The sequence below is a fragment of the Rhinatrema bivittatum genome, chromosome 12 (assembly GCF_901001135.1).
Source record: "Rhinatrema bivittatum chromosome 12, aRhiBiv1.1, whole genome shotgun sequence".
Taxonomy (NCBI): Eukaryota; Metazoa; Chordata; class Amphibia; order Gymnophiona; family Rhinatrematidae; genus Rhinatrema; species Rhinatrema bivittatum.
This window is the reverse complement of record NC_042626.1, coordinates 69,207,134-69,223,657: the sequence shown is the minus strand read 5'-3', so window position 1 is coordinate 69,223,657 and position 16,524 is coordinate 69,207,134. Positions and strand designations below refer to the sequence as shown.

Sequence of the window (16,524 nt, the reverse complement as noted above, 5' to 3'; positions counted from 1 at the left end):
TCTTGCATCATAATGAATCTAGGAACTCATCTATGGTGACTCTCATCAGGCCCTTATGCAAACATCCCAATGATACATGTAGGAAGTACTGCAGAAAATAAACTGAGGCCCAGTAGTTTAGTGGAATTACTGCCATGCCGAAAGACAGGGGCGGATTCTCGATGACGACCGGCCCGGGGATTCGCTGCCCAGGAGATACCACGTGGTCTGCCGAGCGCAGCTCTGTCACAGCCGCACTCGGCAGACCACGTGACTAGAGTGACCGGCCCACCGGGGGATGCCTGATCCCCCGATAGGGCAATCTGCCCCTGCCGAAAGACATAGGTTAGATTCCTGGGTCAGATCTGTTCCTAGGGCTATAATTCTTTACTGATGTCAATTTTACTATGAATATCTCTGAATGTGTCTGTAACAACAGTCCCCCATCCCGAAAACCCATCCCAATTCAAAGTGTCCCTCTAGAGTGGTGTGTGTGTATGTGTGTGTGTATATATATATATATATATATATATATATATATATATATATATATATATAAAGTGTCAGAGTGACTCTATATACAGAGGTGCGCTCTCTCACTCACTCATATGGGCACACATGCGTTCCTTTTACAATTTACCTGCTTTTATTCTGGTCCTCTCCTCCCTCCCACAAAAATACCGACTATCTTTGCACAAAATGGAAAGAGATCTAGGAAGCTTACGAGAGGATGCCACAGAATTTGAAGGTCTATAAGCAGATATTTTGAAGAATTAAGTTAGTACTACTGGTTTAAGAGCTTGTAGTTGTTGGCATGAAATGGTTAGAAATGTCTCAGTTAGCAGCATCGGACACAGGTGAAATAAATCTAACCCAGGGTTGGCACTAGGCCCTGCCATGAGGAGGAACCTGGGCTTGGTTTACAGCTCAGATCTTCCACTCCTCAGGTCGTCCAGGGCTCAGAATGCTGCAGAAGCAATGACCCTAGCTCCTGGAGTAGGGGCCTGGGTGGGGAGGCAGGGAGTTGTGGACCATCATTAAGGGCGACACCTAGTGGCTGGATTTAGAGCCCATGACACAGGTTCCAAAAAGAGTAACCCCAGCCCTGGTTGCAATTGAGTAGGAGGAACTCCTGGGCTAAATAAATAAATGACTCTAACCCAAGAGTTTGTAGGCAAAAGAAAAGTTACATCAACTTCTTTGCTAAAAGTCATAGCCAGCTCTGGAAGCTTTACCTTCATTCTGAAACCATTTAAATCACAGGTCTTTAGCCTGGGCTGTTCAGAGACTGTCCTGGGACTCAGATAAGCTCAGCTCTGCTCTGAAAGCAATAATCAGAAAGCTGTAATAACACCTTTTGTAGGATAACTGAATAAAATGTCAGCCATCATCTATGGCACAAAAGGATTTTGTGTGTTGTTTTTAATTAATTATACCTGGTGTGGCATTTACAAGGAAAGAACACAATAAAATAATTTGATATGCAACCTTCTTTGAGGGCTTTCTTTTATTATTATTTTTTTGTAATTTAAAGTTTATTGCCCAAACTTCTACAAAAACATTCATAAGCAGAAGTTCAAAGAACCAAGGTCAGCATTTCCAGGTTCCCCAACACACCCTACCATGTTGCGCCTGGAGGTGGACCCTTGTTCTGGAGCAGTGTTGATAGGCTCCCTGGTCGGACCCAGGAAGCACCTGCCACCAGGAGGCGGAGCACAGGAGGAGACAGAGGCTAGCTGCAGCTTCACCACTGGAAGCTCCCCCCGGGTGGAGCCCTTGGGGACCCGGGCCGCTTGGACTTAGGTGGGTCTCCCAGAAAGGAAGTTCAATGGTGTGCCCACCAGGATCGAGGGTGCTCGGTCAACGTCGCAGCTGGAGTTCTGGAGGACCAGAGAAGGCCAGAACAGTGTCTGAGATGACAAGGCTAGGAGCAGGGCCAGAATCAAGGAGGAACGGTCAGTAATAGCAGAGGTCAAGTTCCAAAGGTCAGACGTGGTCGAGTAGACAGGCAGAGGTCAGTATCCGGGCAGTGCTCAGCATAGTCACAAACAGGCAGAGGTCAGTACCAGAGAGTCAGTCCAAGAGGTACTACCTGGGGGAACGTAGGAATAGGAGGATGCTGGAACAGGTCTGGAACAGGCGATGAGACTCGGAGGCAAACTAGTACACACACGGTGTCGACCCGTTTGCCAAGGCAAGAAAATGCAGGCAGGCAATCCCTCTTGTCCTGCGTTCAATCAGGGCGCGCCGCGGGGCTTGGACCCGCCCCTTGCCCTACAAGGGACCGAGCGGTCGGCGCGCACACCTAGGGGCAGAGCCGATGCCACGGAGGACGCCGAGCCCTGCCGTGAGGCCTGGTGCGCTGAGGAAGGCCTGGCAACCGCCGCCGCGGGACGCCAAGGCCTGGAGGAGCTTGCGGCTGCTGCTGGAGAGGCCGACCCGGGACCTGCAGAGGAGTTGGAGAGGTGAGCAGGCCTGGGCGCGGGCCGAGCGCGGACGGGGCACACAACATATCACTCCTCAAACCTCCCGACCCCATCTCATATACAGAACAATGACATCAACAATAGTAGTAGATTATGTTGGAATCTATCTAAATAATAATCCACAATCCAAATAGCGTATATTATTTGAATCATGTAACCGAAACTTTATTGGCACCTACTAGCTAATTTATAATCCTAACCAGACTTATTTATGTGCCTATCTGTAAACCGTTGTGATGGTGTACTACTAAACGAGGGTATAGAAAAGGTTTTAAATAAATAAAGGAATAAATAATGACAAGAATTGAGTGAAGAAATGGATAAAATAACATAAAAATAAAGAGATCAAGGCTGATACACTTGAGTCCATGATATGTAAGGTTGCCAAATATTATTAAACTTTTTCAAAATGTCCTGTCTTATAGCTTTAAGTTGACTCATATTAAAAAAAATCATAAGTAGTCCCTTTCCCACCATTTCCAAACTAGGACAGTCTTGTTGTTTCCAGCACTTTGAGAGCTTTCTAACATCATCCATATAGAGCTGACAGAAGCATATGCAAGACAACCCGATGTCATTTTTAAAACTAAATATTTCAGCTTTTCTCTTCTCAATCTATAAAGCAATGACTTTGCAGAAGTGTCATTCTGTGAAATCAGAGTGACTTTCTAAATAGGACGAATGTTTCTTTTGACAAACACCTTCTATAAAATTACAGTGATTTTGAAGAGAAGTTTTTCTGCCACACATCTTTTAAATAAAATATTGTATAAGGAGAGGAAAAAAGATATAATATTGCCCTGGTGTAGGTCACTAGTGAGGCACCACCTTGATACTGTGTTCAGTTCTGGAAGGCCGTACCTTTTGTAAGGACATTGAGAGGATGAACATGGTGGTTCAGAGAAGGACTACTAAAATGATTCAAGGCCTGCAAAACAAAGTCTACACAGAGATGGTTAAGGAACTCACAATGTACTTGCTGGAAAGGATGGAGAGTGAGGGAATGGTAGAAACACTGAAACATCCGGAAAGGTTCCATGAATTACCAGAAGGTGGTATTTTCTATAGAAAAGAAGCAAGTCATAATGTGGAGGGATGGAAGCTCAATAGAAATGTAAGGGAATCCTTCTATACTGCGAGGGGTGGCTGTTAGAAGTAGACACCCCCCAAAAAATGGCAGGATTCAAGCATTCAGTGGATGGTAAGAGTGGATTGAATAGGGTCACTGATGACACTCATTAAGTAGTGGATGAGCCAGGTGCACCTCAGCTGTATATTGTAATGGCACATACTAGAAATAATACACAAAAGGAACAACAAATCCAAAAATCCCCAAGAAAACATAAGAAATCAGATGGAGTAGAATCAGGTGCTCTTGGAAAAAACTGGCAAGTTCCCATTTGCCACATAAAAAAAACAAAACAGTACAAAATCCCCAGGCATACCAATATGTAAAAATGTTCCCTGTTTCTTAACAAGTGTTTTGTACCGGTTTCCTATAAGATAGTTTCCAGAAAAAATGAGTGGCTTTATAGAAGTTTAGTGTTCCTGCCATAAGAACATAAGAAATTGCCATGCTGGGTCAGACCAAGGGTCCATCAAGCCCAGCATCCTGTTTCCAACAGTGGCCAAAACCAGGCCACAAGAACCTGGCAAGTATCCAAACATTAAGATAGATCACAAGCTACTATTGCTTATTAATTACCATCAATCAGTTTATGGATTTATCCTCTAGGAACTTATTCAAACCTTTTTTAAACCCAACTACACTAACTGCTGTAACCACATCCTCTGGCAATGAATTCCAGAGCTTAACTATGCTCTGAGTGAAAAAGATTTTTCTCCGATTTGTTTTAAATGAGCTCCTTGCTAACTTCATGGAGTGCCCCCTGGTCCTTCTAACATCTGAGAGAGTAAATAACTGATTTACATTAACTTGTTCAAATTCTTTCATGATTTTGTAGACCTCTATCATATTCCCTCTGTCGTCTCTTCTCCAAGCTGAACAGCCCTTTAGTCTTTCCTCATAGGGGAGCTGGTTCCATGCCCCTTATCATTTTGGTCACCCTTCTCTGCACTTTCTCCAGTGCAGCTATATCCTTTTTAAGATGCGGTGACCAGAACTGCACACAGTGTTCAAGGTGCGGTCTCACCATGGAGCGATACAGAGGCATTATGACATCCTCCATTTTATTTTCCATTCCCTTCCTAATAATTCCTAACATTCTGTTTGCTTTTTTTATCGTCACAGCACACTGGGCCGACAATTTCAATGTGTTATCCACTATGACACCTAGATCTCTTTCCTGGGTGGTAACTGCTAAGATAGAACCTAACATTCGGGCCGATACAGTAAAGTCCGCAGGAGAGCGATTCACTATTCAAATTACGCCTGGCGGTAAAAACAGGCAAAAGGAGACGCTAGGGACACTAGCGCTTCCCTAGCGCCTCCTTTTGGACCGGAGCAGCGGCTGTCAGTGGGTTTGACAGCCGCTGCTCAATTTTGCTGGCATCGGTTCTTGAGCCCGCTGACAGCCACGGGCTCGGAAACCGGACGCCGGCAAAATTGAGCGTCCGGTTTTCGACCCGAGAGCCGCGGGCCGAATTCAAATTATTATTTTTTTTTTTTACTTTTGGAAACTTTCGGGACCTCCGACTTAATATCGCCATGATATTAAGTTGGAGGGTGCACAGAAAAGCAGTTTTTACTGCTTTTCTGTGCACTTTCCCGGTGCCCAAATAAATTAGCGCCTACCTTTGGGTAGGCACTAATTTCTGAAAGCAAAATGTGCGGCTTGGCTGCACATTTTGTTTTCTGAATCGCATGGGAATACCTAATAGGGCCATCAACATGCATTTGCATGTTGCGGGCACTATTAGCTTCAGGGGGTTGGATGCCGTTTTTGGCCCCTTACTGAATAAGGAGTAACGCTAGCGCGTCGAAAACACGGGTCCAATAGAGGGTTAACAGTGCGCTCTGTCGGAGCGCACTGTACTGTATCGGCCCGACAGTGTAACTACAGCAAGGGTTATTTTTCCCTATATGCATCACTGTGCACTTGTCCTTGTTAAATTTCATCTGCCATTTGGAAGTCTAATCTTCAGGTCTCGCAAGGTCCTCCTGCAATTCATCACAATCCGCTTGAGATTTAACTACTCTGCAGAATTTTGTGTCATCCGAAATTTTGATCACCTCACTCATTGTACCCCTTTCCAGATCATTTATAAATATATTAAAAAGCACCGGTCCAAGTACAGATCCCTGAAGCATTCCACTGTTTACCTTTTTACAATGTGAAAATTGACCATTTAATCCTACTCTCTGTTTCCTGTCTTTTAACCAACTTGCAATCCACAAAAGGACATCACCTTCTATCCCATGACTTTTTAGTTTTCTTAGAAGTCTCTCATGAGGGACTCTGTCGAACATCTTCTGAAAATTCAAATACACCACATCTACTGGTTCACCTTTGTCCACATGTTTATTCACCCCTTCAGAAACATGTTGGAGATTTGTGAGGCAAGACTTCCCTTGGGTAAATCCATGCTGGCTGTGTCCCATCAAACCATGTCTATCTAAATGTTTTGTGATTTTATTCTTTATAACAGTTTCCATTATTTTTCCCAGCACTGAAGTCAGGCTCACTGGTCTATAGTTTCTCGGATCACCTCTGGATCCCTTTTTAAATATAGGGGTTACATTGGCCATCTTCCAATCTTCAGGTACATCGGATGATTTTAATGATAGTTTACAAATTTTTACTATTAGGTCTGAAATTGCACTTTTTAGTTCTTTCAGAACCCTGGGGTATATACCATCCACTCCAAGTGATTTACTACTCTTCAGTCTGTCAATCAGTCCTACCACATCTTCTAGGTTCACTGTGATTTGGTTCAGTTCATATGACTTATACCCATGAAAACCTTCTCCAGTACGGGCACCTCCCCAACATCCTCTTCAGTAAACACCGAAGCAAAGAAATCGTTTAATCTTCTATGATGGCCTTATCTTCTCTAAGTGCCCCTTTAACCCCTCAATCATCTAATGGTCCAACTGACTCCATCACAGGCTTTCTGCTTTGGATATATTTTTAAAAGCTTTTACTGTGAGTTTTTGCCTCTACGGCCAACTTTTTTTCAAATTCTCTCTTAGCCTGTCTTATCAGTGTCTTACATTTAACTTGCCAATGCTTATGCTTTATCCTATTTTCTTCTAATGGATCCTTCTTCCAATTTTTGAATGAAGATCTTTTGGCTAAAATAGCCTCTTTCACCTCCCCTTTTAACCATGCTGGTAATCGTTTTGCCTTCCTTCCACCTTTCTTAATGCATGGAATAGTAGTAGCTTTGTAGTAAGGGCCACTACCCCTTTAGAGTCTTTTCCAAGCTCATGGTAAAATCCCTGTGCTCAGCACTGTTGATATTGCTATGTAAATGGTCGTTTCCTCACCATGTGGCAAGGATTTTCCATTGATAAGCAGGGCTGAATTAGCCATTACATGTGGGCTGACATCATCTGGCAGTACCGAATGGACTTATCTCTCCTAACTAGTAGAGCTTTGAGCTCTACTGAGCATGTAGAGAGTTGCCCGGGAGCCTCTTCAATCATCTTTTTTTTAATTAAAATTTTTCAAATTACCAGCTTACAAGACTCACAAATTAACAATGCAAAAATATTCAATGTAATAAAACAACATATAAGTGCCAGTATAAGTAACATTGGATAAACCAGTCTCTTATTTATGTATTTATTTATTTAAAATTCTTGTATACCGACATTCTTGATAAAGATATCAAATCAAATCGGTTTCCATTATAACAGAGCAATCGCTGTTGAGGCGTTACATTACAACAAGGGTGTGTGGTAAAAATAAAATAAATAAAACAGCAAAACAATAATAAACAGGCAATACATTGGAACATTACATTACAACATGGGCGTGTGATAAAAATAGAATATATAAAACAGCAAAACAATAATGAACAGGCAATACATTAGAACATTACATTGGAACATTACATTAGAACGGCATATTAGAATAGAGCGTCTAGTAGACTATCGCTATGAATCTGAGAACCATCCAAAAAGGGCGTAAGAGGGGGATCTAGATATAGTGATAGCAAAATCAGGGAATAAAATATTTAAATTAGCTAATGGGTAAAATGAATGGGAGTTAGCTCGAATAAATAAGTAGGAAGGGTAGGGATGAGTTCGGGTGAGTTATCTTGGTAGAGGATGATATCGAGTGAGTAAAGGGGGGGGACCAGGGAGCGGGTATATCTTCGGGTATATCTTCCAGATATACCAGGTTATGGATTAATTTTAAGATTACAAAGCACTTTTCAGAGAAGAAATAAGGCAAATCAAACTGCAACAGTAAGCATTGCCATTAATGCAGGGGGTGCACTAAATGCCAATATAGAGTATTTAAAACATTTATGATGTTAGTTGAACTACCGTATTTTTTGGACTATAAGGCGCACATAAAAACCTACGATTTTCTCAGAAATCGGAAGTGCGCCTTATAATCCGGTGCGCCTTATATATGAATTCTTCTGCTGCCACTCCTTTTATATTGTCTTTTTTTCTGTTTCTTTTCTCTCCATCTTCTTCCCTCAAACACACAGGTTCTCATTCTCACATGCATTTCTCTCTCTCACACACACACACACACACAGGCTCTCACTGTCACATGCTGTGTCTCATACAATCATTCATACACTCAGTCTCTCACTCCCACATGCTGTGTTGCTCAAGCACAGGCTCTCACTCACCTCTAGGCCTCCTCTTTGCGGGTCGCCGCAGGATGGGCTCTGCAGTGGCCCTGCTACCGAGCCTCTTCTTCTTCTCGGGCCGCTGCGACTTGAGATTCGCGGCGGTCCATAAACGCAAGTGCTGTTCCACTTCTGCACGCGCTGATGCTTCCCCTCCTTCCTGCCCACGCGGCTCCGGCAACGTTTACTTCCGGGGACGCACAGGCAGGAAGGAGGAGGAGCATCAGCGTGTTTAAACGCGATCTTTTTCTTGGCCTTGCCGATCTGCCTGTCACTGCGCCCGGGGGCATTGGGGGGATAATAAAAAAGTACCGTAGTTTTATAGGGCGGTCTGAGCTTTGTTTCATTTAATGCGCTGCGCCTTATAATCCGGTGTGCCTTATAGTCCGAAAAATACGGTAATCAGGTCATTGTGTAAAACAAAGGACTCATTTTTTTGTAGGAAAGGCTCCCAAATCTTAGGAACATTGGAATAAAAGTCCCATAGATGAAAGGTAATGTACTCCATGTCATGGAGGTGAGCCCTTAGGCTGTGACATGGTTGATGCAGCCTAGTAGGCAAACCCTACTAGGCCCATGCAGACAACTGGCAGACATACCCTTACTGGGACTGGAGCTGGGCTTCACCTATACTAGTCCCTTGGGTTCTGGGAGTCAGCAGGTCTTAGGTGAGTGTCCCTTAAGGGGCGGTCTAACAGAGACCAGGTACAGACAGTGGTCAGGGCTGGCAGCAAGAGGCAGGGACCAAGTCCACACCAAGGTTGTGGTGGGCAGCAAGGATCAATGTCAGAGCAGGCAGAAGTACCAGGAGTAGCCAGTGTCCATAGCAGAGGTCAGTACCAGATAGCAGGAAAGAGGGGGGTCCAGATCCATAGCCGAGGTCAGTTCCAAGAACTGGGTCCAAACAGACAGAACAAGGCAGGACGGACACGGAGGATCAAGACAAGATAGACAGGGCAAGGCAACAGAGAGGTGGGAGAGGGCAGGAGCAAAGCAAGGAGGCTCAGAGGCAACAAGGCAAGGCAAGGGCATGGCAAGGAGACATAGCAGAAGAACAAGGCATGAAGTATCAGAACACGCACTGCTGGCTAGGCAGGAGGACCTATTGCTGAGACATGGAGAAGAGTGGGATGGGGGATTAAGTACCTTGCCATGTGATGTCATCAAGAATCGCCTCTACTAGCTTTTCCTGTCACGGGGTCTTAATAGGTTAGTGTGCAGCACATGTGTGTGCCTAGAGGCAATGCCAGCAGAGCCAGCCGTGCCAGCATTTGGCAGCATGCAGGGTGAATGCGACCGGTCACAGGGTCTTCTCATGGCCAGCCAAACATTACGCTCCATTGTGTATAACTCTAGAGAAGATGCAACCATTCCTCCACAGGAGAAGATGGCACAGATCTCCAATGATATGACACATTACATCTACCATGTGACTAGTTAGGCTTGTACCCCCCTTTCTAACAAGATGAAATTCTCCATGTTGAGAGACCAAGAGAATAACTAAAAAGGGTCCAAGGATAGTTTAATCCCTGTAAACAGATAGATCCATGACAAAACGTCTTACCAAAATATCTGTATTATGGGACAGACCTATCAAATGTGGAAAAAGGTTCCTTCCACCCCCCACCCCCATACAATTTCATCAACCGGCATCATCTTCCTAAATACCCATCAGTTTTAATTTGGACGGAGTATAAGATCATTGATATAGAAGTTTGCATCCAGATACCTGGTTAGTAACACAAAAGGAACTGCCCTTTGCTAGCTGACAAAAAATACTCCACATTCCTCTGAAATAGTGTGGGCAAAGTTAGTTTCCCAACTTGCTTTAATTTTCTTTAACGCATCAGCTGTTTTGGATAGCAGCAGGCTATATAGCTTAGAAAGAAGGCCTCTACCCTAATAGGGTGAAAGCACCAATTGTTCAAAAGTGGTAAGCTGCTAACTGCAAGAATTCTTAATAGATGATTGCCACCTATAATAACCCCTGACCTTTAGAGGATATCCAGGGAGATAATAATTGACCTGTTTCTTAGCCCAAGCTACCTCCAGTGTCACTCACTGTTTGTCAGTCAGATTGGTAGACCATCAGATTAAACTTTTTAAACATATTGCCTAATAATATAGCTGAAAGTCAAGGAGACTGAGACTTCTATTATCTTTCAGAATAGATAATGCTCTCCTAGAGACCGTAGGCTTTTTACCATTCCATATAAACCTTGATACCATTGTATTTAAAGCAGAGAAACATGAATTTGGTATTTTTATAGGTAATTATCTAATAAAAAATAATACCCTAGGCAGTACATTCATTTTAACATAAGCTACCTTCCCAATCCATGAGATGATGTAAGGCGACCAAACTGCCAGATCTTGTTTGAGTTGTCTCAAAAGAGAAGCAAAATTCAAAGAATACAAACTCTTCAGATTTCCAGAGATAGGAACTCCTAGATTTCTAGTTGCTCCCTTTGACCATCTAAAAGGATATTTTTGAACAAGGTCCCTTTCACCTCTTTTTGAATTTTGAATTCTAGTATTTCTATTTTAGACACATTAAGCTTATATCCTGAGAATCTAATGAAATCATCAATATATTTTAATACGGCTTGTAAGGACAGTGTTGGCTTTCTAACATACAATAAGATATTGTCTGCATGCAGTGCAGTCTTATGCTCACCCCCTACAGAACCATGAAAACACGAAGAGCAGATTTTAAAAGGTGCGCGTGCTTCCCAGTGCGCACACATGGGCACACCAATTTTATAACTTGCGAGTGCCGGCGCATGCATGTTATAAAATCCCATGGCCGCGCTTACATGTGCGCCGAATTTTATAATCCGCACGCGCTTGTGCGCACAGGGTGGACCAATTTTGTAAGATTAGGAGTGGTGACACAATTGGGCCTCTCCGAATCCCGCCCAGTCCGCACCAATTAAGGAGCGGACTGGGAGGGAACTTCCCTACCCCCTACCCATACTCCCTCCCTCTTCCCCTCTCCTCTCCTCTCCTCTCCTCCCCACCCCTAAACCCTTTCTCCTACCTTTCCTATTTTTTGTTTCATTGCTTACTGCTCCGTCAAAGCAGAAGCAACTTACGCATGCGGGCTGACTGCCGGCGCACACTTCCCTGGCACAGTGGCAAATGGCCATCACCGGCCCTTCTGCGCGTAACAGGAGTTACGTGCGTGGCTGGGCCAGTTTGAAAATGTGTGCAGTGTGCACAAGGCCCAGCCATGCGCATAACCCTCATTTTTTACACACGTGACCAGTTTAAAATTCGGCCGTTAATTAAAGTGCTAGCTCTAATTTTAGCAGCTAAGGGCTCTAGAGCATGGGTGTCCAACTGCAGTCCTCAAGGGCAGCAAACGGATCTGATTTTCAGAGTAACCCTAATGAATATGCATGAGATAAATTTGCATGCACTGCCTCAATCGTATGCAGATCTGTCTCATGCATATTCATTAGAGATATCCTAATAACCAGACCAGTTTGTGACCCTCGAGGACCGGAATTAGACAACCCTGCTCTATAGCAAGGCAAAGAGGAGAGCGGACAACTTTGCTGAGTTCCTCTAAGAGAGTTTGAGGTACAGAGAGAGAGTGAACTACCTAGCTAGATTTAGCTATGATATAGACTGAGGAAACTCACAAGGCAGCACCCATGTGGGAACTCCTGCACATGCTCCATAGAGCTTAAAGCTGTATTAGCTAAGAAAGATTAATCCATTCGGTGGCACTGGTTGTTGTCACCCCACATGTAATGGCTAATTTATCCTGCTATCTACAGAAAACATGGTTTATGATGAGCAAACTTGCTATCCTACATATATTGTCCCAGAGTTTGTGTACATTTTTAGCAAAGTCAGAAGGATTCAGATTTTGCAAATGTAACCATATTGTGTTTTGGGATAGACTGTTTTGTTTAAAGAAGCTGAATGGAAATTGACCGATGTAAACATTTATAGAAACACTGAAGGCCCACCCCCATCTCTTATGTTGCAATTTACAGAGCACAAGATGAAGATGGTTCACCACTAATGCTTCCTGTAAGCTGTGATCATGTGCACCTGCACACAGGAAAACATAGCAGGCAAAGGAAAATAGAATGATGTTTCAAAGAACACTGCACAAATTTGTGCACTACGTTGGACACACGTAGCCCAGAGAAAGTTAGAGTGAACTTTGTTCACCACCCTTCTGTCAAAGAGTTCTTTTTACTGATCCTATTACAGATCCATTTCCCACAGTTCTAACTCAAGATCCATCCTTACAGATCAATTATAGATCTACTCTACATGGATCCAATTACAAATGTTCCAGAAGTGAAAGGCATACCACAGATCTTCTGGGGTCAACAGCATTGCACTGGGAAAGCAAGTGAACTGACTAGATAGGCCTTGTAGTCCTTTATCTGCCATCAGGTTCACTGTAGTGTTACACAATTTAGATCTAATTGAAGCAATCTGAATCAACTCCACCGTCCACAAATCCAACTCGACCTACTCTCACCCAACTGAGGATTTACTCCATGGAAAGACTCTCACCAACCCATTCTCTTCAAGAGAGGGTCTGCTGTGAGGTAGAGAATTCTGAGCCCTTTCCCTCCAACTCCATATCACTGCTTGAGTGCCAGTCTGGGAGATCAGAATTTCTAAATTTGCTTCAGAAAACAATAAGGGGAGTCCAAGAGAATATTTCTGTAAGAACTATTTCACGTGTAATTTAGACAAATTTTCAAAGAAGAAGTACAAGTGTTGCTTCTTTTTGAAAATTAGCAATACATTAGAAGGGTCCACATACATTGCACCTGCTATTTGTCGGGCAGCCAAGTTGGGGGCAAAACAGAGCACTTTGATTTGAAAATCAAATGTACATCCAGACGCACTGCCCTGAACACAAGTCAGAGGATCACCTCTTCCTCCACTGCCTTCATATGTGCCTGCTGAGGAAGCCTGCACATACAGGGCCAGATATTCAGAATTACGTGAGTGCGTAGATTTGTGAGCGCAACCCAGCACGCACCAATCTATGCCCAATTTTATAACTTTCCTTCCGCTCCCCCACACCTTCCCCTCCCTTCCCCTATCTAACCCGCCCCCCAGCCCTACCTAAATCCCCCTCCTACCTTTGTTGTCCTATTTACGCCTGCCTCTGGCAGGCGTATCTTGCGCGTGTCGACCAGCTGCTGGTGTGCGATTCCCCCGGCACTGCTGCCATGCCGGAAGCCTCGGTCCCGCCCCCGGACCGGCACCCCGCCCCTTTTTCAAAGCCCCGGGACATACGCGCGTCCCGGGGCTTGCGCGCATCGTGGAGCCTATGCAAAATAGGCTCGGCGAGCGCAGGAGGAGTTTTAAAGGGTTACGTGCGTAACCCTTTGAAAATCTGCCTCACTGTTAGCCGCTCTCAGAAGGGCATTTTTCAGCTAAGACATTTTAAGTGGCTGCGAAAATTGTCCTGAGAAAGAGAGAGACAAGAAGATGAGAAGAAAGAAAGGAGAAGGAAATAGGAAAGAAAACACAAGAGATGAGCATGAAAAGGCAAGACAAATAACAGAAGAATGGAGTTAAAAGCAGGAGAGGGCAATGGCACAAAATAGTAAAAATGAATGTGAAAGCTAGAACAGAAGAAAACCAGGAAAAAAAGAATTCCCAAATCTTTATTTGATCAAGAGAAACTTCAGGTTCTATTTTTGAGAGGCGCGAGCTTGACAGAAATAGGGCCACCCAGCCACAGTGCTGTGCAGAAGCCCTGGGCTCTGTTTTTGTGCCAGCCAAGGCTCGGGATGCTACGGAGGCAGTGTTCACAACCCCCTGAGGGGAGGGAGTCTCAGCCATCGCTCTGCGGCGATGCCCACAAGCTGGAACTCGAGGGAATTATGATTTGAGGCTATCACTGCAACGGCTGGGCGAGGGAAAGTTTTAAAAGTAAGGAGGTTGCGAATGAAGGCTCATGGTGCTGCAGCCCAGCAGAGGCCCTTTCTGACTGGGCTGGAAGTCCTAAAGAGGAGAAACTGCCAGGTCAAATAAAAATAGGACTAAAGAAGCCAGCCCTGAGGCATAAGGGGAGCGAGCATAGTGCTATCCTCTTTTGCACTATTCCTAGTGCTGAAGACTGCATATTGTTTCTAACAAAGAGCCAGGCGACCTTTGGCAGATAGGAACAAATAAGGAGAAAGCCGTTCAATGAATGATATATCTCCCTAGGACACACAGTGCTGGGGGTATGTATGCATTGCATCTGTTAATATCTACACTCTAAAAGTGCTGATAAGTTAAACACATTCACCTAAGAGCTGTTTTGTTTGGGGTTTTTTTACAGTACAAATAGTTAATTTTCTGCAGTTGATGTAGTTTGACATACACTGTATGGAATAACTGGCTGAGATCAATCACTAAAAGGTAGATTATAAAAAGCCTTGTGTGCAAAAATGGCCACAGCTCCTTGTTGGGAGGGAGAGAGAGAGAGACTGACTCTTTATAGGGCTCCGTCTGCTACTCTATATATGGACCATTGTAAGGGGGGGCACTTTGATTCAGGGTGAGTTTTTGGGAGGTGAGTTGGGGTTAGGGGGGTGGTGTTACAGACACATTCAGAGGTGTCTATTGTAAAATTGACCTCATTAAAGAATTTCTGACTTTGTAAGGGATGAAAATTATAATAAGAGGAGTTGATTTGTACACTGCAGTCTCTGCTAGCTACACTGTACAAATCAATTCCTTTTCATCACTTATCATTAAATAATGTTTTACTTTATTTCACCCCATATATAATCAGACTGAGCCCTATAAAGTCTCTCTCCCCCCTCCCTCTCTCTCCCCCCCCCTCTCTCTCCCCCCCTCCCTCTCTCTCTCTCTCGCCCCCCCCCCAACTCCTGTGACACACATAAGATATGTGTGTACAGCTGCAGACATAAAGAGTAGCTGATAACCTATGTGCGTAGGTTATAAAGTAGCATGTATTTTTGTGCACAGTGAGACAGACACATGCGTGGATCTTTTAAACTCTACCCTTAATTGTATTTTCCATTGTACTCAACAAAAGGAAACTACCATTTCTTCAGAATGAAAGATATATACAGTGTCTATTTTTCTTTGTAAGCTATCTACTTGTTTCTCTCTCTCTCTCCATTTGTGCTTCTATATCCAGCCCTCCTGGTATTTGTCATTTGCAGTTATTGTAGAAATTACTTTTTTCAGGCTAGAAACTTGCAAGAGTGTGGGAAATGTAGTATTTCATTCACATTATCTTTACATCAATGGGACTTTTTTTTTTAAACTGCAGTTCAATAACAGAAGACTTATACTTATTTATTAAAAGCATATCTTTTGGAATTTTTTAGGATGTAAGCATCTTTTGTGAGTGGAATAGGGGAAAGGAGTTAGCAAAGTTATTTTGGCTTATTTCCTCCCTGACTTGGACTTGATAACAGGATGTTTATGCTTTCAGCAACTTTCAAAACTGTGCACAGAGTGCAAGTATTTTTTGCTTGCAGATTTAACATCAGTTTTCCAAAGTCATCTGACTGGCATGAGGTAGAGCAGAGACCCCCGAGTAAGAGAGACTCCTGTAATGTTACAGAGTGATGGGGGGGGGCCCAGCTGGGGGACAGACCTGGATGGAAGATCGATAGATGCAAGAGCTGCTTTTTTTTTTTTATCCAACCCATGGCAAAGATCAACCCTCTCCCTCTTCAGCAGGAAACCCTTCCCTCCTCCCCAGGTCTCGTGTCTGCGTTCCCCCTCTCCCCCTTAGTCCCTTTCCCAATACTGCCACATGGGCCATGACTCCCACGGAGGAAAACGTTTTGTAGCCGAAGCTATTGTCGGAGGGTTGGGTTGTACGATCCTCGTTTTATGAGGATTATTTCAAATTTAGCTTTTCAGGATTTCATCTCCGGGAGCCTTTCCTGGTTCAATTACAACAAACCTCGTCTGCAGCTTCTCACCCTGTCCCTTCCGTCCGTGCGATTAAAGGCTGGAAGCACAGCGGGCTCCGTGGTCCGGTCTGCAGCCCAGGTCCTGCCATCCTGACCTGCTCTCTCTGGAGGAGAATCCCCTCCTTCCAACCCCCACCGACCCGGGCAGGGTCCCCGAGCGGTGAAGGAGGAGGGGGTGGTGAAAAGCGAGTGAGGGAATCCAGAAAGCAGGTCCTCTTCAGCTTTTACAAAGAATCGGCACAGGAAGACACAATATGACCCGAGGCTCTCCTAGGGCAGAATCTGTTTCTGAACGGGACCTGCGCCCAGTGCCCCCTGCGGGTGCTCCCCTTTCTCTGCCCCCCGCCTCC

At 44.3% G+C, this 16,524-nt stretch overlaps 1 protein-coding gene across 2 annotated transcripts in view; it reads right to left on the bottom strand.

Annotated features, from left to right (window-relative positions):
- ACE (angiotensin I converting enzyme) overlaps positions 1 to 16,524 on the bottom strand; it is a 79,373-nt gene that overhangs the window by 61,925 nt on the left and 924 nt on the right. The window contains exon 1 of one of the 2 annotated variants that reach the window (XM_029573562.1): positions 16,165 to 16,411. The exons of the other annotated variant lie outside the window; for it this stretch is intronic. The gene's annotated coding sequence lies outside the window, so the exon portion shown is untranslated. Of the gene's footprint in view, positions 1 to 16,164; positions 16,412 to 16,524 lie in introns of those variants that run through there. 2 annotated transcript variants of the gene reach the window in all.